The sequence below is a fragment of the Ambystoma mexicanum genome, chromosome 3q (genome assembly GCF_040938575.1).
Source record: "Ambystoma mexicanum isolate Mex_15411 chromosome 3q, UKY_AmexF1_1, whole genome shotgun sequence".
Lineage (NCBI taxonomy): Eukaryota > Metazoa > Chordata > Amphibia > Caudata > Ambystomatidae > Ambystoma > Ambystoma mexicanum.
The window spans coordinates 860,343,399-860,369,517 of record NC_090926.1 but is presented as its reverse complement, the minus strand read 5'-3'; the positions used below and the strand labels follow the sequence as shown (position 1 = coordinate 860,369,517).

The 26,119-nt window shown below is 45.4% G+C and overlaps 2 long non-coding RNA genes across 3 annotated transcripts in view; one reads left to right on the top strand and one right to left on the bottom strand.

Annotated features, from left to right (window-relative positions):
- The window catches only part of LOC138583050 (uncharacterized), a 48,740-nt gene extending 33,243 nt beyond the window's left edge, over nt 1-15,497 (bottom strand). Inside the window, exons 1-3 of the long non-coding RNA XR_011305140.1 lie at nt 15,260-15,497; nt 15,017-15,125; nt 6,334-6,417 (exon numbers count right to left, since the gene is read on the bottom strand). This is a non-coding gene — a long non-coding RNA (uncharacterized lncRNA). The remainder of the gene's footprint in view (nt 1-6,333; nt 6,418-15,016; nt 15,126-15,259) is intronic.
- Nucleotides 13,279-26,119, top strand: part of LOC138583051 (uncharacterized) — a 29,571-nt gene continuing 16,730 nt past the window's right edge. For both annotated transcript variants that reach the window (XR_011305142.1, XR_011305141.1), the window contains exon 1: nt 13,279-13,410. This is a non-coding gene — a long non-coding RNA (uncharacterized lncRNA). The remainder of the gene's footprint in view (nt 13,411-26,119) is intronic.

Genomic DNA, 26,119 nt, shown 5'->3' with positions numbered 1-26,119 from the left:
ATATTTGTTCCTGAATTCTCTTCCCTTTCCACAACAGCCCACACGCCAGCATGAATATCCTTTAACCAAAAAGAATATGGTTTCTGCCTATGTAATCAAACAACACCCACTCGGAAATCATTTCCATCAGTTTAACACAACAATTCCAAAATGGGTATTAAAATCTCCACCGTATTTCATATTGAAAGCAGTCACCATACTCCTTTTATGGAGAGCTTTGCGCCACCCCAGACATGCTTTCAGCACACAGAGGGAAGACCAGTGTTTTAAGGGTAAAACCATTGTTTTACAGAGTATGCAGATTATGCAGAAATAACGGGGGTGAAGAGGAGGCAGAATTCTCTTTCTTCCCTAATTTCCGTTTCTCCAACCTTCGTGGTGACGACAAGGCGGTCACTTCCCCCCTCAAGTAGGCACAAGATTAACCATGCCTTGGCCCCCTCACTCCCGCTCCAGGGGTTCGGTGTTGGAAGCCCATAAAATTGGGCAGCGAGCCGGTGACAATTTGAGGAGTCGGCGACAAAGTCTTTGAAAACTGGCTGCATGCCTGGGAGAAAGACAAGAGTGGGGGGGGGGGGGGGCGGCCAGCCAGGGGCTTATGTTCCCCGGTGGATGAATGAAGTTTGGTGGCAGGGCAGCATTAGATTCCTGCTTGGAACAGCTACCGTGCCGTGAGAGCCACGGAACCGAAGACAATTTTTTCACGAAACTGAAGACAATTTTGGAGCAGCTTTGTGGGGTCAATGCTGTGCCGTGCAGGACAGTGTGTGTGCCCTTGAGGCTGCTGCCGGGGAAGGTTACTCATCGTCATTCCAGACAGGCTGGGCTGTGGTGTATGGTGTAGGGCGCAGGGCTGGTGAGCATAGCATCTGCTGCGCTGTGGGGGGCCGGTTTGGTTTAAGACAGTCAGCCAAGGCACCAGAGCACGATTGTGAGAGTACAGCCACCCGCGGCGGGGAACAAGTAAGGATTTCGCAAATGAGGCTATCAGCTGTAATTCCATGGGATGTGAGGCAAAGGAACACGTCACTGTGGTGGGTGTAGAAAGAAATCTAATGCAGAATGAGACGGACCAGGCACGACAGAGATTCAAGCTTAGATCTGAACAGTGAAAGCTGTACAAAGCAAGCTATTGGAAGCAGAGGCGTTGCTGGGGTGAGGGGGGGGGGGGCGGTAAGGGGTTTATAGCCCCAGGTCTTTTGGGTGTAGCCCCGGATACAATCTCAGGAGCTACAACCAAAAGGCTAGCTAGCCTCCAGTCTTGACAGTTCCAACCTTAGCGTAGCCCCGGGTCTTTTCCAGACCTAGCAACACCCCTGATTGGAAGAGTGAGACGGACCAGGCACGGTGGTGAAACAAGCCTAGTTCTGAACAGACAAAACTTTTCCGGGCGGAGTAGCTGGAGCTGGTGCTGCATCCAGTTGCACGCATTTGTTGGAAGCAATTGCAGTGCATGTGCCATGAGGGGTGATTTTTCTTTTCGAAGGCTGTTGCAAGTCACTTGATTTTAGGTGGATATTGTTTGAAGTTGGAGCGCAGGCATGAAAACCTTCATTTCTCCTGTCTTTGGCAGTGCATGTTCTGGGTGCTGCTATTTGTGGCTTCTGAAGGGCCACTGCGGGACATTCAGGGAGATGGAATCTCAGAGAGAAGATACCTTGGTCTCGAGCAATGCAGAGCTGGAGTTGGAACAGCGCATTTGAATGGCAAGGTCGGTGGCATCCAGGCATGGGCACAATTGGCTGCAGAGGATGACTACTGAACTCGACGTGAGCACAGCAGGGCCATCAAGTGGTGGTTCACCGTCCCCACTTCCTTTCCGGCATCCAGAGAAGAACAGGTTCTGGAAGAGCTGATTTCCTTGGGTGAAGAAAAACCTTTGGCCAAGAGAAGAGAAACCCTGACTTTAAAGCCTTGAAGATGCAGAAGCGGGGAAGACAGCAAGGGAGCGACAAGCAGAGGCCTGGGAACCCCCACCCCGCCCCCATGGCTACTGAAAGAGAAGGCCCAAGGGAGAACAGCAGTGAGCCCAGCACCACTGCAGCCATCATGGCAGTGGAGGTATCAGAGTGCATCCTTGGAGCAAGTAAACAGTATTGCAATGCAGTGGCATTGGGCAATGTTAGTAATGGACAGCTGTTGTGTGGCAATATTAAAGCATATAATCAATTGGGGGAACTCAGTGTCAGTTAACCAACAGGGGGAGGCACTGAGGGCAGGTGACAGCAGAGACAACAGGGATAGCGGTACCATTGCGCCAGGTCAATTGGATAATCTGCGAGGCCACTGGCGCAGGGGGAGGTATCACACATGCATATGTTACAGCCATTGCCAGCACAGCCATTGCCAGGCAGCAGTGAGTGTCAAGGGGATAGCCCCAGCAGCAGTGCTACTTATGGGAGAGACACTTCAGGATGTGCACCTCAACGTGCTAAAGGGAATGCATTAGTATGGAACATCCCGAATCACATTAAGGAGAGGATATGCCAAAAAGAATTTAGAGACATTTTTACCCTGCCGGAGCTAGAACAGATGGGTTTAGACATGCACCAGTTTTCAGAAAAGGGGAGGAAAGCAAAGAGAGAGACAGGGTAAAAAAGGGAGAAACCATACATAATTGGTTAGCTGGTTTCAGGATGTTGCCATTCATCATGGTAGAAAAATACCCCAGGGAAGCTGGAGCATTGTGGGCCTATGAGCAGTACATTCATGATGCCTACTTAACCTACGGTAGGGATGCTAGGTTCAAATATTACAGGGGTATCAGGTTAAAAATGCCGATTTGGCATGGCATTGGACGAGGTGGATGTCACTGGTTTCATAGAGAAAATAGTATCTGCAAAAGAATTTTGGAACAGGACACAATCCGAGAAGCTTTATTATAAGAAAGAAAAAATGTCATATGGGGTTTAAAGAAGGGGTTCCTTTCGTGGGTGCTCTTACTGGAACAATAGGGCCAGCCACCAGCAGGGAGAGCAAGATACATGATGGAAATTCGTGCAAGGGTTCTGCCCCTTTGGCAAGTCATGTAGATTAAAGCATGCATGTACCAAATGTTCAGGTGGGATCAGCACAGGCTCTTATGGGGCAGGTAAGAACACCTCTGGCACAAAGCATAATGAGGCAACCAAGTGTAATTAATCTGATTCCTCTGGATAGCAGCGCTGCACTACCCTCTCCAATAAAACTGAACAGGTTAGTGCCACTACTAAATTATTACAAAACACAGCAGAAACTAAAAATATTTGGGAATGTTCCTAGGTGGTTTTGTTATTTCTTACTCCATGGTCCTGGGACACAGGGAGGTAGAGAACCTTAAATCAGCAAAAAGACAACCTGAGGTGTTAAAACCAGAAATTGACAAAGGAATTATTATTATGCAGAATAGCGGGTCCATTTCCATTGAGAAATGTCAGTTTCCCCTCTGTGGATAGTACCATTATCTTTCCTTCCCAGCTGGGGATCAGTGAATGATGGCCTAGACGAGGATGTGTGCAGAGACCTATGCATCGTTTGACAATGCTGTGGAGTTGGTCAGGGCCGCTAGCAAAGGGGCTTGCTGGGAAAAGCCGACATAGAGTCAGCCTTTAGACTCTTACCAATCAGCAAAAAGAGTTACAACCTGTTGGGTTTCCCATTTGAGGGGAAATAATATTATGATAAATGCCTACCATTGGGTTGTTCGATATCTTGTGCACTTTTTGAAACGTTTAAGACCTTCCTGGAATGGGCACTGAAGCAAAGGACAAACACAGGGAAGGTGGTGCAATACCTGTTTGACTTTCTGTTCATTGGTAGTAATGGGACGAAGGAATGCAACCAGCTAATCGAACAGTTAGTGCTACTAGCTAAGGAACCGGAAGTACCTTTGGCAGAAGGGAAGACATTTGGTTTTCTCAAAAAGATAACATTTTTGAGGATAGAAATAGATATGGTCGAGGGAATGACCAGACTGCCAAGCGACAAGGTTGAAGACTTGAAGCAAACAATTTGTTCATTGCTGGGGAGGAACAGAGCAACACTGCAAGGGCGCATGAGAAAAGGAAGGGAGCTCAGTTTACCAGTCATAAACGGCACTCCTCCAGCTTAGGATCTCTTGCCAGAGCAGGTGGATCAAGGACATTTGTGGTTGGGGAAGCTTTGGCCTAACAAATAAAGTGGAGTTGTTTGGAAGGATTTGGGGTTGATTTACTGATGTGGACATGTTCGAGGGTAAAAAGACAGAATTTATTTTTTCGAAATAATTTTCGGCCTTTTCTCCCCTGAACATTACCGAGTTACGCAAACCCCTACCCACAGCCCCAACCATCCCTCGACTCGCACCACCAACCCCCTACTTACCTTGCATTCTGTTTCGCGCTGGTCCCTGAGACGCCTGTTCCCTTTCACTTCCGTGATCAGGAACCGGCGCCACAGGGTTCTTTCCTTTTTTTTCTTTTTTTTTGGGAGGACTGCAGTACAGCTACGGGGGACACTCCTGCAACTCCCGCTCACAGTATAGTGAGAAGGGGTAGTGGGGGACACCCCCGCAATGCCACCAGCCTTTTTCTGGGAGATACATAAGGGGGAAACCCCCGCTCACTATACAGTTTTCATTTCGGCTGTCCAGATTTTTCGAGCAGCCGAAATTCAGCCAAATTTTGCATTCAGAATTTATTATTCGGTCATTTTGGCCTAAACCGTTTGGAAGTAGGGGGGAAGCGAATAATTGATGATTTAGTCAGCTTGTTGCCATACAAGAGGAAACATTGTGTTTTGCTGTGATGACAATCATGTAGTAGATTTGAAACAGGTGATTGCTGTGGATATAATAAACCTGCAGCCTGTTTATGCCACAAAGAACCAACTGTCTCTGACATTTATATTTCAGTATAAAGAAGGTATAGTAATGGAAGCAAGCACAAATGTGTGTGATAGTTCAGTAAGTGGACAAGTGCCCAGGTTATGGCGATGATGACGAGAGGGTCTCTTCCCCCTCAAAGAGGCACACGATGAACCATGCCTTGGCCCCTTGATTCCCCCCTTCTCTCCCTTCAAGGGTTCAGGGTTGGAAACCTGTGAAATCGGGAAGCGTGCAGGTAAAAACCTTCTGTGAAGGTATGCCTTGGAACCACATCTTTGGTGAGTTCAGGCACGCTGACAGACAATACTCAAAGCTTCACCTTTTCCAAACATGAACTAGGCAAGGAGTCTGCAGAGCTTTGGTTACATCTCTAGATATTGAGTATGTTGATTACTAGTTGATGTGCTTTGCTCACACTCTCTTTTATGGTGCACATCCATCTCCACATCCTCCTCTATGTGACTTGATGAAGGGGATCTGTTTTTTAGTTGGGGCTAACCTATAAGCAGAAAATATTGGATAAGAGTACACATAAGGAGGAATGACACAAGAATGGACACAGCTTGTAGGCGTTGTTTGATTATTTGCCCACCCATTTGTGGGGTATATTGACCCACTCAACGGCATTGCCTTACATCACTGAGCTGCCTGTGTGCAAGAAACAGTAACCTGACTGTGCTGGCTCCTGTGCGCACCAGGACCTCAAAACTGCTTTTGGCAGCAACAACAGAAAAATGGCTGCACCATTTTGCCTCACACTTTTCACCCTTTCAAAATACTGCTTTGTCATTCTGAAACCACTGTGAGTAAAAAGGCTGAGTTAAAACCAACTCTCAGAGAAATCAAAAGCAACTTCTTTTTCACTCGCACGGGAAACACACATTTATTTCTTGACAAAATGTATCCAGGCGCAGCAGTTCAAAGAGACTTTTTACCCTCTGAGCCAGGTCAAGGAGATGTGTATATATACTTTAGATAAGAGTCGTGCTGCAAGGAAAATGACTACTCTGCCAAGACAGTGGAAATCTGAGGAGCTGCAAACCAAATTAAAGAAATAAATGATAGCAGTTTTTGACACATGTGGAAAATGGAAAAATGGACTGTGCTGACTGAAGAGAAAAAAATGACCTGTTTAAAACTCAATTGCTAATAAAAGCCTGCTTACTTAGCAAAGTAAAGGAGTTATGTTAGTGGTGACAATACACACATACAATGTCTTCTGTCATAGGATAGTTTAATTCACGACAAAGTAAGAAATTAAACAGTTTAAAACACATAGGTTGGAGTTGCAAGCTCTCAGAAACCTGTAATTCCAGTTGTCAGTTATGAAACTCCTCCTAGGAAGGGAGATACACCCTAAATCCAGGACACTTAGGTGCGAAGTACCACCTTGAAAAACATTGAATGGGATAGGACAATGGCAGTTCACATGCTCATCAGACATTAGCCTTTGCTCCAGGCTGGGACAATAGCAGTCCTGGGACACTCACCTGTCAAGTGTGAAGGGCAATAAAACCTTCAATTAAGAGAGAGGCCCCCCATCCTGCTTGGAAGAAACTGCCAGTTGGTGTTAGCTGAGAAGAAAAAAATGAAAGACAATGACTCCATTTGTCTTAAGACTATTTTATAAAGAACTTTAAAAAGACTTATATCTCAGCTGTCAAAATTGGTAATTGGTAAAAAATGTGGAATTTTCAAAGCGTAAAAGTGGAATTGTATTTGAAAACTTGGTAGAATGTCGCGACACACTCTGGACAGAAACTGTGATATATGTTCTATCACCAGAAAAGCATCCATGTTGCAAATGTCAAATTTTGTACATACATCCCAGGGGACAATTCACATCTGTGTACAAAATTGGGGAATTGTGGGCCAAATCTTTAATGTGTAAAATTACCAAAATGTGTCAGAAAGGCGAAGCAAGGTCGCACAGACTGGAGGTTTGGACTAATATGTGCTACACAAAAAAGGTAACCTGTGTGTCTGATTTACTAAGAGGTGGCAACTGCATACATATCTGTTTTTGGCAAAATCGGATTTTCAGTTAAGGAAATGTGGGTGTTTCTAGATACAGTAAAAATCACCTCATAAACATGACATCACTTTTCTAATATCCAACCAATTGTGAGCAAGGCAGAGACTATGCCCTTGCCCAATCCTTTTGTTAGGGGCATGGGTAGTGAATCCTGCCCCTATCATATACTGTAATGATGTCATCTGGCATTATAAATAAGGGCCCCTGACTAGCACTCAGGACACACCCTGATTCCAGATTCCTACACCGGCGTCCTGTTCCTGTCTGTTTCTGTCTTCATCTTGCATCTATTCATCTAAACTCCAGATCCCAACCACAAGGCCAAGCACTTGCTGATCCTGCTTCAGCTAGTACTCAATTCTAAAATAATCCCCATAACCAAGGGAAGCGCTGTGGTGTTTTGGGGAAGCATCCTGAATTTACCTGGCTTGCGGCCACTCACCGCATGCTGCTGCTATCCTGATGCCCTATAGTATCCAGTAACCAGAATTGCCAGTCCAGAAGAACTGTCCTTTGGTATCCAGTCCCTGCCCAGCTGACTTTGCCCCGCTGAGTTTGTCCGGGTGCCCTGTGTTAGACCAGACCCGTGTGGTGACCAGAACCACTGACTGTCCAAAACCCAAACTAAAAGTGGACTGTGAGTATCAATAGGAACCATAGAAACATAGTAAACCTTGCCTTGCTTTGTTCCATCCCAATCTCTAAGTCTCTTGCTACCCTGCTTTGATTCCTTGTGCTAGTGCCAATCTCTTTAATATTTTTGTCTTGTGAAATCCTAAGCCCTTAGTCCTCCCTCGGGTGAATGGACTGGGTCCACCAGGGTGGGCACAGAGGTGCTAGGGTAGATTCTGCGGATCAACCCCGGAGCTTACTGTGTCTCAATCTGGTCGCCTAGGCTGAATGCCCTAGCGTAAAGTAAAACTGTCCTTGTCAAAATTGATTTCTGTTCCTTTTTTTAACCTTTATTTTTCCTAAACACACCTCATTCTATCTAGCATAACTCACTCAATTTATCAGCTAGAGACCTCATTTCCCTTTCATATTGTACCTAGGATCCATAGCTACACCCCAACCCAAAAAACGCATCCACAATATTTCACCCATTTTTTATTAAAAAACGTTTTGGTAAATTCAGGTGGGATTTGCAAAAGTGTGCAATTTTACAACGTGTCATGTTGATTATAAACTGTTTTCAATCTCCCATTCAATTTCAAATTGTATGCTTTTGCTCAATCCATTGTTTGTGATTGCTAGTATCTTTCCAGTGTTGCTCCAGTAAATAATTGTTTTTGTTTCAAGAGTTTTAGACACATTCCTTGTTTATTCATCCATTTCTGAGTGTCATTTTAGCATTGACAGGGTTTAAATCCGTTTTTCTCTCTTGTTTGGGGAGGGAAAGTCGGATTTCTATTCTGTTTCTTATTTGTCATTCCTGATTACCCGCTGATTCTGTTTATCTACTTAAAATTTATTATTTGTGGGTTGAGGGAACGTGCAGCGGGAAATTCTAACTCCAGTGCTATCTTACCTAAAATCAAAAGTGCTCCTATTCCCTGGTGTTTTGTAGTTGTGTCAATAGAAGGTTAAACTAAGTGCATTGCTTACATTCAAATTGTTCTTATCACCTCATTGGTGATTGCTGCCCCATATATTAAAAAGTGTGTGATTTTCTTGAATTTCCAAATAAATAAATAAATACATAAATAAATAAATGAAAATTATATTTTAGCAAACGGCCTGGTTCATGGTCCATTGTGACCCGGGGTATTTGAAAAGGGTGTGTGATACGAGTGGTATATCATCCCAATATTGAATCTAATCTAACATAAGCATTTCAATTGTGCGCTGCATTCTGGGCCGAGACAAAGGTGTGTGTTGCCTCATTGAAATCCTTAACACATTGGCCCTCATTACGACCCTGGCGGATTTCGCGGTGCAAAATGCACCGCGGAGCATGGCGGAAAGCCGCCGATAGCGCCATGGGGGTTGGCGGATTTACCACCCCATGCCGACCTTGGCGGAGCGGTAAATCCCCAATCCCCATTTTACCCTTCCCCATTCCCATTCTTGCCCCATAGGGTATAATGGGAGTGGGGAAGGAGTTAATTACGCCGCCGTAAAGTACGGCGGCGTAATTAACAACGAGGTCCCTTAGCGCCATGGTTTTCTCCGCCCGGTAAAACCAGGCGGAGAAAACCTCCATGGCGCTAAGGGAACTCGTAGTACGGCGGACGGGTCCGCCGCGATTACCGCTGGCGGTATCCCACTCCGCCAGGGTCGTAATGCGGGCCATTGACTGCCCATGGCCATGCTAATCCCTACAGTGATTCCCACACAGTTCCTTCCCCTCCCTGCCCAAAACACCTCCTCATGGAAACTCTTTGAGCTCTCCTCTGTGACAACCTGTGTATCACCAACGAGGCCCTTGACTGGTTGACCTCCCTTCTCACCGACCAACCATCTAAGGTCCAATTGAGGTCTTTCTTCTTTTCTATCTCTCTCTCTACTTGTGGTTAACCAGGGGTCTAACCTCTCTCACTGGCACTTTCAACCACTATTTGGCACCTCTTTGGCACCTCTTGCCTATTGCATTGCTACTTTCTATTCCAATTTTCAGTGTTATGCGGATTACACCCAGCTCTCTTTCCGGCTCCCCTCAGCCGCCTCTTTGCCTTCTCTCATATCAGACTGGCTGCAATTCAGGAATTGTGTGCCTCCAACGATCTCTGCCTTGCAAGACTGAGATCCTCCACATAGGGACACCTGCTCCCTTCTTTCCTCCCTGTCTCTGGCTGCCCCCTCTGGGCCCTCTTCCTGCTCCTTCCTGTGAGGCTAAGAACCTGGTGTCATCTTTGACTCCACCCTCTCCTTCTCTCCTTGCATCTCTGACATCTCTAAGAAGTCAAACTATCAGCTGCACCTCCTCAGCGGTATTCTTCCTTTTCTCACTTTTCCCCTAAAAGCTCTCTGTCTCCAGAGCTCTGGTCCTCTTTAGGCTTGACTACTGCAACAACCTCTTTCTAAATATGCCTGTCTCTACTCTTCAACCCTTACAGCTTATCCAGAACAGGAATGCAAGACTTGTCCTTGGCCTCAATCCCAGGGATCGTATGCTCCAGCCCAGAAATCTATTCACTGGCTCCCTGTGGCTGCAATGATCAAGTTCAAGACCCTCCGCCTCATCTAGAAGGCGTGTTGGGGCCTTGGACTGCTCTACTTCCAACTTTTTCTTCCTAAACATCTTCCTTCTCAAGCACTCCGCTCATCCACCTTCAACTCTCTTAGGGTCAGATGCTTCTCCAAGCAGAGAGTTGGAGGCAGATCTTAATCCACGGCTGGGGCCTCCCTCTGGAACAGCCTCCCTGCCTCTCTCAAAACTTGAGCAGAACCACCTCTGGTTCCGTAAGCAACTAAAGACCTTCCTTTTTGCTTCTGCTTTCTCTCTTCCTCTCCCCTGCTGACGTACCTGACAGCTCCATGCACTGGCCACCTGGATACCCTCTGAACTTGGGCCCAGGCTCCTGCATGCCCAGCTACCCTCGCACTGCTCCGGGCTCCCAAGCAATTAAGGGTTTGTAGCTTCAACCCTACAGTCCCCTCTCTTTGCACTTATGAACCAGTTGCTGGCTGCGCTTATTGAGTTACCTGCACGTCTCCCTTTCCCTACTCCCTGACACTTCATCCCTTCCCTATTCCCCCCACTTGCGCAATATGAATGACACAAGGCCTAGTAAGATCGTTGTTTTGTCCTCCCTTTATTTCGCCCTCCTTGTCTTGTGACGCCGAGAAACACTTGTGTACAAGCGTATCATAAATGCCATATGATATGATGTAATAGTTTATTTATATAACGCCCATACATAGTGTTTTTCAAAGCGCTTCAAGCCAAGGGAGGGAACAAGGGAAAATACAATGACATTCTTACAGGTCATGAACAGTAAGGATATGAAATTAACTATCGTACTTGGTCTGACGACATTTCAGATAGTGCAAGAGCTAAGACATAGATAAGGAAGGAAGAGGAATAGTGGGATGGAACTGGAAACAGACAGGCAACTACCGTACAAGGCCTGATGACATTTCTGGTAGAGCTGGAGAAAATCAAAAGGTCTTGGAGAGGGGTGCAGAAAGGGAGGGGAGGAACAAACCAAGCGACTATCGTACTAGGCCTGACGACATTTCAGATAGTGCTGGAGGGGGGGAGGGAAACACGTAAAGGGAAGGGGGAGATATCATATCATAACAAGCCTTACCATCAAACAATGCACTCAAATTGCCACCCATTGTTTTTTCAAGCAGTCTTATAAGAGTTAATGACTTCATTGCAGTTGTAAACGTGCTACTGCTGTACTAAAAATGTCTTACCATGTCTGTATATAAGCACTTTGCGTATCCTTCAATGAAGTCCTGTTACAAACATGCACTAGCAAAGCCAACAGTTTTGGCTTGTTTACAAGAATTAGGCATTTGCCTGGTACCTCTATTAGGTGCCCTGGTACTGGCATCATTTTGCACCTGCTACCACCAACTGTCAGTGTATACCACTGCGGCTGTGCCTTTCTCATGCCTACACAAAAGCTTAAACTGGTAGTATTGCCAGTGCTTGTTTGTTTGCTAGGGTCGAGCCAGGCTGCAGCGTCACATATATGGCAACAACGTATGCGCCTGTCCAGTCATGTTTCCTCTTTGAATTCTGGCACTACTCCTGGAGTTAAAATGCAAACACAGAACCTCGAGGCCCAGACTAAGACAAACTAATCAGGACTGGGCAAGGACCCCCTGGCATTTGCGGCATTGTCTGATTCCATGTTTAACCGTTTTGCACCGAAGAAGTCAGTTGTAATGTGAACTTGTGATTGGCCACAGTTTAAATGAATTTAACTGACCTCGAGGCATGACTGGCCCTTATAAAAATGGACAGTGAGGTAGCAACAAAGTACTTCGTTTTGTTAGTTTGTAAATATTCTTAACCACACTCCCGGAAAACAGGATTATTTGGTGCTTATACAACCCGTGTAATCACCATCTGGATTAAAACGCGGAGCCTTCAGGTTGCTAGAAGGGAAACAAAATGAGCGCGCGTGTCTGCTAGGAAACTACTGCTCCCTTATGAACTCTGCAAAGCTCAGTGACACCCCAGTGAGGGCTGTGGGAAAGGGTGCTAGTGTGCAAAACAAGTGCAGCTCCCATTCCTAATAGTGACTTGCAGTGGAGTAACTTTGCTGAACATGTTGGCGGGACATGACATCTAAATGAAAGCGGCTCCTGCCAAATGAGTGGGATAAAAAGGTGTACCACAAAAGATGTGGGGGGACCAAACCTCCTTGTCCCTCCTTATAATTATACCCATGGTAACTTGAAGAAGAAGTTTAAGCTACTTACCATTAATATGTCAGAACAACCTTTGCAGTGGAAAAATATTACAGATTACAAAAACACTGGACTCATTTTATGTAAACCTTTAATGTATATTTTTGCAATCACTCCCGCGTCTGGGGCGTACAGGTCACACAATGTAATAGTTATCCTGAATGAGTCTAGATAGAGCGAAGCGAGGGAACAGCTCGCTACGAGACCTGTACCCCCCCCTTCCCCAGATGCAGCAGTGATTGCTATTGGAAAACTGGAACTTCGTCCGGGGTGTGAATAATTTAAATGCTTTCTTTTCTTTTTAGTGGAGATGTACTGCATTTGTCTTGTGCATAGTTAAACCACTGTAATAAAAAGCAAGCTGGCCCTTTTCCTTTTGCAGCTGCCCAGCACGGACACGCCCGGGGAGTTGCTAGGTCTGGAAAAGACCCGGGGCTAAGCTGATGTCAGAACTGTTGGGACTGGGGGCTAGCTAGTCTTTTGGCTGTAGCTCCTGGGATTCTATCCGGGGCTACAACCAAAAGATCAGGGGCTATAGCCCCCTTAGCCCCCCCCCCCTAGCAACGCCCCTGGGTGGGAGCATGGCGTGGGAGTCGGGCGACAGGGGTTTGGGATGACCTGGCGGCTAGGGATAAGGTGTTGGCATGGGGGAGACACTAAAGTCCTGAAAAAATATGGCAGCACCTGGCGAAGGGCCGCATGGGCGTAGGACATGGGGGGAAATGGGGGGACAAATCCACCCACATTTTTAGGTGGGAGAGATATAATGGCATTTACCCCCCCAGAATTTGGTTTGGAATTGTGTCTCTGCAGCGTTACGTCTGCAGCCTGCACTGCAGGCTGCAGTTGTAATTGTCAGCGTGCAAAATTTAAAGTACAAAGTTAACTCTTCATACTCTACAGCATTAGGCTAAAACACAAACTTCTGCTGCTTGCTCATGAGTCACGTGCAATGTGCCCAGGCCAGGGAACAATCTGCACGTGCCCTGGCTGAGCAGTGCACTGCTGCGCAGCCTCAGCCTTCCATGTTTCTAGAACAAAGGAGAAGCCAGGTAGAGACGCGTGCCCCAGTGACTGACAGCAGTGTGTGTTTTAGGGAGACAGAGTGAGCCTCTGACTGCGACTATCGACTTCCTGAGACCTCAGCAGCTCATGTAATAAGGTAAGTCAAGTGGCCCCCTCTGCCGGTTCACCCCGAGGCATGGATTCCCGATTTTCTCTTTTAGAGAAACAATATATTTGTTTCAGATACCCTGGCTGCTGCGAGTGTTTGAAGAGACAACACGTTCCTCCGAAAGCGTTCAGGCATGTCCCCATTCCAAGTGAGGAAAGAATTGAGCATGCCGTGGCACACCCTGCGCCTGCTCTATTTGTGCGTTGTGCTGCTGTATGGTATGCTACCAATGCTCTTCTAGTTCTCAGGCAGGGGTGAAAGCACATGCTCTGCCCTCTGTGAGGATAAAGCGGCCATGGATGCGTCTGTCTCCGGGGCCATTCACATCCATCCAATGTGAGGGAGGGGCACGTGCCTGTGATTGGACAAGGCTTACTTGGTCTGAGCATGCACTGATCTGTACACCTGGGCATCGAATTGTCTGCTTCCCTAGGTGGCAAACACCCTGGCACCTGCCCTGTCTCTATTACAGATCTACGTGCATGGCAATGAGCTCCGGCCAGGGTGCTGCACATCTCTACCATTGCTGTTGCTGGTTATGACACCTGTCTCTGATTATTTTCTATTTCTCTTCCCCTAGCGCAGCTCACTGTGCCTCTACTCTCTGTACTCAACACATTGTGCCTCCCCTCTCTGTTCCTCACTCACTGTGCCTCCACTGTTAGTCGTCCTCACTGTGCCTCCACTGTCTGTCCTCCACTCACTGTGCCTCCACTCTTAGTCCTCCTCACTGTGCCTCCCCTCTCTGTCCTCCGCTCACTGTGCCTTCCCTCTCTGTCTTGAACAAATAGAGTACAGGCACACCACATATTTAAAGAGATATTGAGTGGCAGAAATTCTAACATTTGGAGCTCCTAAGGCTCACCAGTGGTGATTGTAGGTCAAGGGTGCGGGGGAGAAAAGAATGACTCTGGTATCAAAACAAGTTAACCAAGAAAATGGAGAACTCATAGAGCATGAGTCCTCCCGTCCCCTGCATTCCTGTTGTTACTGGCAATTGTATCCAGTCAGTATTAGTATAACTCTTTCATTTGGTACATTCAGTGTTTGCTATTCTCATTAGTTATCACTTTCATGACTTATTTCGCATAACCATTACAAAAAAGATACTAATAATATATTTCATATCAAATGTATTAATCTCATACATATATTTTGCACCATTTAGGTACTTGAACAATCACAAAGGGTTAAACCATTCAAACTTCTCATTTCAATATTCAACAAAATAAAAAAATCTATCAAAAAAAGGAAAGCTCAACGCGTTTTGAGAGATTATCTCTCTTCTTTGGAGCAATATCATTTCAGTCTTTCAATGAATGAAGTCACGTCTTTCAATAAATAAAGCAATCTCAGTTCATCTGTGATGTGTTCTTCAAAGGTTATCCATTTATAACCTTAGTGCTAACATATAACTTCTCAATAACGTATGTTCACCATGTGTAGTGGTGGTTACTCATGTGGAGTGATGGTTGCTCAGATGCCATCAATCGTGCCCTGCAATTTATATAAATAACATAATGTTATTTAAATAGCTCTAGCAATTGAGATTGCTAAACTCCATAGGTCTGCATGATATGATCTGACCGTTTACCTGTGGCATGTTTGAGTGGTGTCCGGTGTAGTTGTACTGGTGCTTGAAATGAGGTAGTGACAACAACATGGTCTGTGAAGACTTCACCTTTTGAAGAACCAACCGTGACCTGAAATACAGGTAAATAGGTTTCAGTATCTGTTGTCTGGTGTGGCTATCAATCCATTTAAAGTACTGCGTATTGCAATATAATTCCCATACTCACAAGGGATCCCATAGACTGCATTTCCACATATTGCTCACCTTCTGCGCTTTCACTGTTTGTACTGCTGAGCTTCAGTGCAGGATGTCGTTCTCTTCGAGCTGCATTAGGGCCATTGAGAATGTCCCCTTGTAATCTGTTAGAGATAACAATCTCTTAGTGTTGGGCTGAAATCTGAGTATGGGGTGACGTTCTTACTGCTAATGCGTCTCACTTGCACCCGTGTTCTGCAGAGCTCGATTCCAGCGTTGCAGCCGCAGCCGTGTGTGTCAGAAGGTTCGTTGCTAGGAGACCGTTGCATCGTGAACGGCGTGTCTACTCAAGGAACATGCTCACGTTCACTGCAGACCGTTATGGGAATTGGAGCGCGTATGGCTCATTCATGTTCATATGTTTGTTCAATACTGTTAATTAGTTGGAATGGTAATGGCGTCCACAGTAATGTGTAGTGAGGAGGTTAAATACGGGAAATAAGGGGACTGCCACGCAAGAATGTCCTACAGTATTCATGTGTGTAGAATTGAGGAAATAACCACTTGGTAACCGGTGATGAGCAAATGTTGGCATGGCGTTGTAAACTGGTAGCCATCATTCCACATTGGTGAATAGAGCAGTTTTATTTTCACAAATTACGCATTACTATGTCCAGAGGTTTGGCAGTAACGGGTTTATATCAAATAACTCGATAAAGTATGCAAAGAGAATCACAAATAGCTTTGAGAGAATTTAGAGTATAACACATTATGTACAACAGATTATCATCATACATGGACTATTTACTTCAGATTATGGTCAACACGAAAGCATCATATTAGAGAATATCAAGCAAAGTTCTTTTCAATGAAAGTTCCTTTCAATGAGGAAATCCACATTGTGTATTATGAGTGTTCCCATTCTAAACTGTGCACAGTAATATGACCATCAGCAGGTCCTTTTTCATTATTGGTGATCTATTTCTAAGTGACACCGTAGTCCAGTGATGTCCTCATAAGTAACAATGAGCCGGTCTGTCGCCTTTACAGGAATGCATTTAAAGAAAATTCTTAACAAAGGGGGGTCTGGGAATCACTCTACCAGCACGAACACAGCCCAATGACCTGTTCTTGGGTGAATAACCCCTGGGAGAGACTCTACCAAATCTTTAGCTCACTGTCCCTTTCACAGAGAAGAAATTTCCCCACATATCAGCCTTTGTCTTGCCCAGGGGCAGTCCAGCACCAAAATGCTAGGCAATTCTCCTCTGAACAAGAGTACCATCAGTAACCCCATACACGTGTTTCAGCCTTGTTGGGCATCATCAGTGAGGTGAAACTGTTGCCTCTCTAAGAACAGTGAGCAAGGGGTCCATGTCTGGATCGCCCTGTTAACTTAGGGTGAAACCCAAAGTTAATTTATTCAAAACAAAGGGGGGTCTGGGAATCTCTCTACCAGCACGAACACAGCCCAATGACCTGTTCTTGGGCGAATAACCCCTGGGAGAGACTCTACCAAGTCTTTAGCTCACTGTCCCTTTCACAGAGAAGAAATTTCCCCACATATCAGCCTTTGTCCTGCCCAGGGGCAGTCCAGCGCCAAAATGCTAGGCAATTCTCCTCTGAACAAGAGTACCATCAGTAACCCCATAGACGTGTTTGGTGAGGTGAAACTGTTGCCTCTCTAAGGACAGTGAGCAAGGGGTCCACGTCTGGATCGCCCTGTTAACTTAGGGTGAAACCCAAAGTTAATTTATTCAAAACAAAGGGGGGTCTGGGAATCTCTCTACCAGCACGAACACAGCCCAATGACCTGTTCTTGGGTGAATAACCCCTGGGAGAGACTCTACCAAATCTTTAGCTCACTGTCCCTTTCACAGAGAAGAAATTTCCCCACATATCAGCCTTTGTCCTGCCCAGGGGCAGTCCAGCCGAAATGCTAGGCAATTCTCCCCATACACGTGTTTCAGCCTTGTTGGGCATCATCAGTGAGGTGAAACTGTTGCCTCTCTAAGAACAGTGAGCAAGGGGTCCATGTCTGGATCGCCCTGTTAACTTAGGGTGAAACCCAAAGTTAATTTATTCAAAACAAAGGGGGGTCTGGGAATCTCTCTACCAGCACGAACACAGCCCAATGACCTGTTCTTGGGTGAATAACCCCTGGGAGAGACTCTACCAAGTCTTTAGCTCACTGTCCCTTTCACAGAGAAGAAATTTCCCCACATATCAGCCTTTGTCCTGCCCAGGGGCAGTCCAGCGCCAAAATGCTAGGCAATTCTCCTCTGAACAAGAGTACCATCAGTAACCCCATAGACGTGTTTGGTGAGGTGAAACTGTTGCCTCTCTAAGGACAGTGAGCAAGGGGTCCACGTCTGGATCGCCCTGTTAACTTAGGGTGAAACCCAAAGTTAATTTATTCAAAACAAAGGGGGGTCTGGGAATCTCTCTACCAGCACGAACACAGCCCAATGACCTGTTCTTGGGTGAATAACCCCTGGGAGAGACTCTACCAAGTCTTTAGCTCACTGTCCCTTTCACAGAGAAGAAATTTCCCCACATATCAGCCTTTGTCCTGCCCAGGGGCAGTCCAGTGCCGAAATGCTAGGCAACTCTCCTCTGAACAAGAGTACCATCAGTAACCCCATACACGTGTTTCAGCCTTGTTGGGCATCATCAGTGAGGTGAAACTGTTGCCTCTCTAAGAACAGTGAGCAAGGGGTCCATGTCTGGATCGCCCTGTTAACTTAGGGTGAAACCCAAAGTTAATTTATTCAAAACAAAGGGGGGGTCTGGGAATCTCTCTACCAGCACGAACACAGCCCAATGACCAGTTCTTGGGTGAATAACCCCTCGGAGAGACTCTACCAAGTCTTTAGCTCACTGTCCCTTTCACAGAGAAGAAATTTCCCCACATATCAGCCTTTGTCCTGCCCAGGGGAAGTCCAGCGCCGAAATGCTACGCAATTCTCCTCTGAACAAGAGTACCATCAGTTACCCCATAGACGTGTTTCAGCCTTGTTGGGCATCATCAGTGAGGTGAAACTGTTGCCTCTCTAAGGACAGTGAGCAAGGGGTCCACGTCTGGATCGCCCTGTTAACTTAGGGTGAAACTCAAAGTTAATTTATTCAAATCAAAGGGGGGTCTGGGAATCTCTCTACCAGCACGAACACAGCCCAATGACTGTTCTTGGGTGAATAACCCCGGGGAGAGACTCTACCAAGTCTTTAGCTCACTGTCCCTTTCACAGAGAAGACATTTCCCCACATATCAGCCTTTGTCCTGCCCAGGGGCATTCCAGCGCCGAAATGCTAGGCAATTCTCCTCTGAACAAGAGTACCATCAGTAACCCCATAAACTTGTTTCAGCCTTGTTGGGCATCATCAGTGAGGTGAAACTGTTGCCTCTCTAAGAACAGTGAGCAAGGGGTCCATGTTTGGATCGCCCTGTTAACTTAGGGTGATACCCAAAGTTAATTTATTCAAAACAAAGGGGGGGGTCTGGGAATCTCTCTACCAGCACGAACACAGCCCAATGACCAGTTCTTGGGTGAATAACCCCTGTGAGAGACTCTACCAAGTCTTTAGCTCACTGTCCCTTTCACAGAGAAGAAATTTCCCCACATATCAGCTTTTGTCCTGCCAAGGGGCAGTCCAGCGCCGAAATGCTAGGCAATTCTCCTCTGAACAAGAGTACCATCAGTAACCCCATACACGTGTTTCAGCTTTGTTGGGCATCATCAGTGAGGTGAAACTGTTGCCTCTCTAAGAACAGTGAGCAAGGGGTCCACGTCTGGATCGCCCTGTTAACTTAGGATGAAACCCAAAGTTAATTTATTCAAAACAAAGGGGGGTCTGGGAATCTCTCTACCAGCACGAACACAGCCCAATAACCTGTTCTTGGGTGAATAACCCCGAGGAGAGACTCTACCAAGTCTTTAGCTCACTGTCCCTTTCACAGAGAAGAAATTTCCCCACATATCAGCCTTTGTCTTGCCCAGGGGCAGTCCAGCGCCAAAATGCTAGGCAATTCTCCTCTGAACAAGAGTACCATCAGTAACCCCATACACGTGTTTCAGCCTTGTTGGGCATCATCAGTGAGGTGAAACTTTTGCCTCTCTAAGAACAGTGAGCAAGGGGTCCACGTCTGGATCGCCCTGTTAACTTAGGATGAAACCCAAAGTTAATTTATTCAAAACAAAGGGGGGTCTGGGAATCTCTCTACCAGCACAAACACAGCCCAATGACCTGTTCTTGGGAGAATAACCCCTGGGAGAGACTCTACCAAGTCTTTAGCTCACTGTCCCTTTCACAGAGAAGAAATTTCCCCACATATCAGCCTTTGTCCTGCCCAGGGGCAGTCCAGCGCCGAAATGCTAGGTAATTCTCCTCTGAACAAGAGTACCATCAGTAACCCCATACACGTGTTTCAGCCTTGTTGGGCATCATCAGTGAGGTGAAACTGTTGCCTCCCTAAGAACAGTGAAAATTCTTCATTCATCCCTCGAGGTTCAAAGGATTCCAGCCTATAAATCCAAAACATTTCTCTGCGGGATAGAATCTGTTGCATGTTTCCACCTCGTGGAGGTCTGGTAACCAGTTTGAGAATTACAAACCTTAGCTGTGAGATTGTGTGGTGTTTATTCAGGAAGTATCTGGACACTGGCGATTTTTCATTTTTTGTTCGGATGTTAGATTTATGTTCTGAGATTCTGTCTTTGACTCTCCAAGTGGTTTGCCCTACATAACATTGTCCACATGGGCAAATCAATGCATAAATCGGCCACTTGCTGTCGCAGGTTGCATAGTCATGGAGTGCAATTTTTTGTCCAGTGTATGGATGTCTGATAAGTTTATCCTTCTGAACATTACTGCAATGGCAACAGTTCAGATATGAAAATGTTCCCTTCATGGGTTTGGAAATAAATCGTTGTTTGGATTTGTCTATTGTTTCAGCTTTCACCAAAGCATCTCTCAAGTTGCGGCCTCTTCTGTATGCCATCAGTGGTTGATTTGGAAACAGTGTGCACAGTTGTGAATCTAGTCTTGTGATTATCCAATTTTTCGTGACAATTCTTCTAATTTGTGAACTCTGTTGTCGGAATTGTGATAAATATATTAAGGGAAATTCTTCTTTCTGAACCTTATTACCTGGTTGTAATAGCTCTGTTCTTGTTTTTCCTCTGACTTTCGTTGCTGCTCGCGATAGTATCTCTTCTGGGAAGCCTCTTTCTTGGAATCATTTGATTTGTTCTGCTTCTGCTCTTGTGTATGATTTCTTCAGACACAATCTGTCTGATTCTCAATAGTTGACTCAATGGGAGGTTGTTTTTGAGACGCTGTGGATGGTGGCTAGTGTAGAATATTTTGTTGTTGACATCTGTTGGTTTCCTGAAGATGGTGGTATGTAGTTGATTATTTTTCTGAATAACCTTGACATCATTGACTGGTGTACCTATTTCTAGGGTAAATTTAATGTTAGCGTTACAGTTGTTCAAGTACATTAGGAATGCTTCTATTTCAGATGGGGGTCTCTTCCAGATCCCAAAAATATCATCTATATATCTTCTCCACATGGCTAGTTTAAATAACTATGTGGGATATGCCGTTTCAAAATAGAACATGAATGTATTAGCGTATGCTGGTGCCATCGCTGACCCCATAGATGTACCCAAGGGTTGTAAATAGTATTGTCCTTGAAACCTGAAAAAGCTATTGTATAGTATCATTTTAGCCAGTTCAATTGCAAATACTTTGTTAGATGGAAAATAATTTTGCTTAAGTAATAGCCATTCCAATGTTTCCAGGCCCTCTTCATGAGGGATCAAGGTGTACAGTGATTGTACGTCCAGTGTTGGTCTATTGTTTGCGCACTGCTTAGAGTATTCAGAAAGTGGGTTGTGTCTCTGAGATATGTGTATGTGTTTTGAATGATAGGTTGTAGTAGTTTGTCTAGTTATCTTGAGAGTGGGTCAAATAGACTTTCTGTGGCTGCAACAATAGGTCTGAATGGTGGATTATTGAGATTTTTGTGTATTTTGGGTAGACCATAGAAAACCGGTGTGATTGGAAATTTAGTGATCAAGAAATATTTTGTTTTTTTGATGATCCACCCTTCTGTTTCCGCTTTGTTGATTAATCCTTCAATCATTAGTTGTATGTCCTTTGTAGGATCCTGCTCCAAGGTTATATAAGTATCTTGATCCTGTAGTAGTCTTAAACAGCCTTCCTTATATTTACTTGCAACCATGATCACCGTAGCTCCCCCTTTATCAGCCGGTTTGATCTCAATTGACCTATCTTCTGATAATTCTCTAAGTAGTTTCTGTTGATGTTTCCTTATGTTTTGATGTCTTGTATCTGTGAATATCATAGATTTCAAATCTCTACGCATTTTGGTTTCAAAAAGATCTAGGGCCGAGTTCATAACGCTCGGGTTGAAATTGGTTTTGTTTTACATTTCAAGTGTCTCAAATGTTGTACATCTTTCTTGTGTGGAGGTATAGTATCAAAAAACACCTTTCGCTTCATTTCCCTGATGAGTTTAGCCAGGTTTATTTTGTCGTTAAATAAATTATGGTTGTTTGTCGGTACAAAAGATAAACCTAGACTTAACAGGTCTAGCTGTTGTTTGGAGAAGATCTTGCTTGATATATTAATGATCAAGTTTGGGTTTTCTTTTTGCTGCAAAGGTTTCTTATTCCCTCTTAGGACCCTCCGTCATCTAAAAAAGGAGGGGAAACTGGAGTTGTGCCTTCCCTATTATCTAGAGTGTTTTGAGAACTTAATTCTGCTGTAATCATCCCTGAGACAGAAGGTACTGCAGGGACCAATTCTCTCTTTTCAATTGATGCATCACTTGATCGATCTGTACTTTTACTCTCCCTCCTTGGGCGTTTAGTTGGCAGGATTTTTTCCCCAGATTGTGGTTGTTGTTGATTTTGGTGATAGAATTCTTGCCACGAATAAACTATGTCTCTGGAGTAGACTAGGGTGTCTCTTCGGAATTTCGGATTTTCCTCTGTTCAATATCACATTTACATTAATCTAGTTTTGCGTTGGAAAAAGCTAGAGTGCTCTTGAGTTCCTCTGCCAATGTTAGATGTTCTAATTGTTCTTTCAGTTCTGCGATTTCGGAGTCGAGTTTGGATAAAGATGATGCCAATTCTTCAATAGTTAAGAGGATAAGGTCCAATGAGCACTTGTTGAGAATGCATTCCCATTTGGCTACAAAGTCATTGTTTTCTCTACAAATGTGGGTCTCAAATAAATCCTAGGCCCCCTTGGGATCCTTTGTGTCTTGTAATACTCATTTAATGTTGACACATGTAATTTCTGGGCTATTTGCTTTCTAATGTGTTTTTCCAAATTATTGATGTTTCTGGGGGTCATTATGAGTACGGCGGTAGGGGTTTAACGGCAACAGTAAGGATGCCGGTGCTGTTAACCCCCTACTGCGGCATTCCGAGGTCCCTTAGCGGGTCCCACTTTACCAGCCGCCCTTAGCAGGACCCATTAAGGGACCAGGGAGCTAATAACGGGCCCGCAAATTGCGGGCCCGTTATTAGCTCTTTCCCCATTCCCACTGAGCCCTATGGGGACTCGAACGGGAATGGGGAATGGTTTTCGGAATGGGGACTTACCGGGTCGGCAAGGGTCGGAATGTCCCGGTAAGTCCTCATTCCGACACCACGGACCCGGACACGGGTTTGGAGGCAGCCATGGTGCTGTCAGCACCATGGCTGCCTCCAAACTCGTAATGACCCCCTCAGTCTGGGTTCTCTGGAGTAGCCATCAATTTGCCTGTATTCTTAATGAGTCCCACAATACGGTTGCTTCTTCCTCAGTGAAAGCTAGTGTTTTTTCATGTTTTGTAGTGAGATCATACATTTTTTAAAAGGACATTCTGTGTGTCCCCCACTCACTGTGCCTCCCCTCTCTGTCCCCCGCTCACTGTGCTTCCACTCTTAGTCCTTCTCACTGTTTCTCCCCTCTCTGTCCTGCGCTCACGGTGGCTCTGCTATTGATCCTCCACCTACTGTGCCTCGATCTGCTCTCTTTCCCCCGCTCACTCTGCTTCTGCCCTCTGTTACCCTGCTCACTGCCGTCCTCCCAAACCCCTGGCACACTGCGCCACTGCGCTCTGCCCTCCGCTCACTGTGGCTCTGCCCTCCGCTTACTGTGGCTCTGCCGTCTGTTCTCCGCTTACTGTGGCTCAGTCACTCGCTCTGGCTCTGCTCTTTTCCGCAGTTCCTTCTGTTCCCTTTCTTTAGCTCTGACAGGTGTCCATGCGTCTGCCCTCCGTCCACGGTCCTGATGCCTCTCCCTGTTTCTGAGCTCTGTCTCTATTTCCGCTCGATGCTTTGCTGCTGCATGCCTAAGGTATTGCATAAGGCATATTTAGTTTGGATAGGGAAATAAATGGGGTATTGTGCATTTCTGTAATTATACGTGTGACTGGCGAGGAAATGGGTATTCCATTCTATTAAAGCTTGATAGTCAGGAGAGAAGGTTGGCCTCCTGTTTCGTCATTCCAGCTGGCTCATTTCGGGGCTGCCAGATCCCACCCAGTGGTGAAAGAAGCAGAGACAATAAAAGTTCAATGGGAGAGTGTTTTTCTCACATTTTCTCCCCTCAAAATTAGCGCTACTGTGTTAAGTCACTTTGTCACATTGTTAATAACTAATAAAAGTGTAACATTAAGTAAAAAAGAAAAGGTATATTAAGAATATTAAGCTAATCAGGGCAGACTGGGATTGCTGGGATCAAACCCTGTTATTACTAATTTAAGGATTAAAAAGACTGGGAACTAAAGTGCGCGCCTGACCTTTTCTTTTTTACTTAATGTTACACTTTTATTAGTTATTGACAATCTCACATGTTAACTTGGCACACGGCTGTTGAAACACGTGAGAGAAAGCATCAAAAGATGACTGTCAGGTTAAAATAATCAAAACAAGGTCCCACATCTGCTTCACAAGCAGGTTGCATATTTAGCAACTCCGTTGAGTTCAGACGCTCCACAGCAAGAACTTAAGAGTTCTTGGAAGTAGCAGAAGCAGAAGTGCCGGAATCACACCAGAGAGACTTAACATAATTTTGAGATGGGGAACAAATGGGAACATTCTGGGGGCCACAAGTAAAATTAAGTCCAACCGAGATGAAGTCCAACAGGGAGGAGGCCACGCTTGAGAATGGGAGATCTCCTCAAAAAACAATAAAGTGTCCTTCTAGGCAGTCTGTGATGGTTCAACTTCCAGGTTTCCCTCTTTTGGACCTAATGAAGGGCAAGTGTAATTTCCATGTAGACTGCTTCCCTTGTGGCACTAGGCACCTATCTCACGTTCTTCCAGCATTTCAGGCCCATATCTCTGATCAGTAGCAGACTCCAGGTCACAAGGAGATAAGTCAATATCAACTGAAAGGTGCCTTTTGTGCCACAGAAGTCTCAGTGCTCAGACAACCAGCTGCATTCATTTTGACATTGTGCAAGAATGAGTTGAGTGGAAGAGCCTTTGGTCTGGCCATAGACCGGAGAGTGAGAAGTGAAACAATGCCAACTGAAGGTTCTGCCCTGATTAGCTTAATATTCTCGTTTGCCTGGCGAGTAAAGTACAGTTCGCTAGCTGCCTCTGAAAGACAAGGATATACCTCTGGGGTCGGGACACAAGCGACCGAGTCGAGAGAGAAATAGCTGGTCCAGTTGTCATATACGTTGTCAACTTTCAGGAGTGTTTTGGCGAATATTTTGCAATATTTCCCACCTGTTGGTTTCCTTCCCATCTCCCCCACACTATACAATATATTCACCAAGCCCCTGTTTGATGATCTGGAACATCTGGGTATCACCTACACCAACTATGCAGATGATACTCAGATTCTCCTCCCACTTTCTGGGGTCTACGACATAGATTTGGCGTTGGTGAATAGAGTGTATATCATCATCCAGGCATGGATTGTCACCCACGGTATATGCCTGAATGATGAAAAGACCAAGCTCCTCATCCTGGGCACCCATACCAATCTCAAGAAACTAGGTCATGACTACTCATCATTTAACAACGATGGGAACCTCATCAAGGTGGCCAAGGAGGTTAAGACTCTTGGCTTCTACCCTGACCATGCCCTCTCCTTTGACAAGCAAGTGAAGGCTATGGCTTCGGCCACTGCCTACACTTGCAAGCTCATCATGGCTGGTAAATTATTCTTGTCCAACGACAATTGCATGATCCTGGCCAGAGCCTTAATACTCTCCAGGTTAGACTACTGCAATGCTCTTTACATTGGCGCTAATAAAGCCATTGTTCAAAGAATACAAATCCTTCAGAACAATGCCTTAAGAGCTGCACTGGGTGTACCCAGAAGATCACATATCTCAGCGACTAGACGCCATCATAATTGGCTCTCAACACAAGATAAAATACTTCTTAAAACTACATCCCTCACCTATGAAGCCTTAAACAATGCAGCTCCTAGTTCATTTCAGACAGATTCCAGAGAAGATCCTCTACTAGACTGACGAGACTTGGCAACGCCAACTGTCTTACCATCCCCAGATACATGCTGTCTAGGGCTGGGGGCAGTAGCTTCCAGGTGAAAGCAGCTAAACTATGGAAATCTCTGCCTCTCCCTCTTAGGGAAGACCAACCCTATCAGACTTTCAGACACAAGTACATTAACCTGCTCAAATCTTCGGATCTGTAGGCTTGTCTGCCGCAATCTTACCTGTTCAGATCTTTGCCAACTGTACTTACACATACTAAAGGTCCAACTGTACATATTCTTCCTCTGCCTTACTGTATTATGCTATATCTTTCCTTACCTGTTTTCTTATGTATTTATATGCCTGTAACCTAAGCTTTGTATGTGCGTTCAATGCTTCGCCCTGTTACCTTCGGGTTTGGTGCGCATTAGAAATAAACAAACAAACAA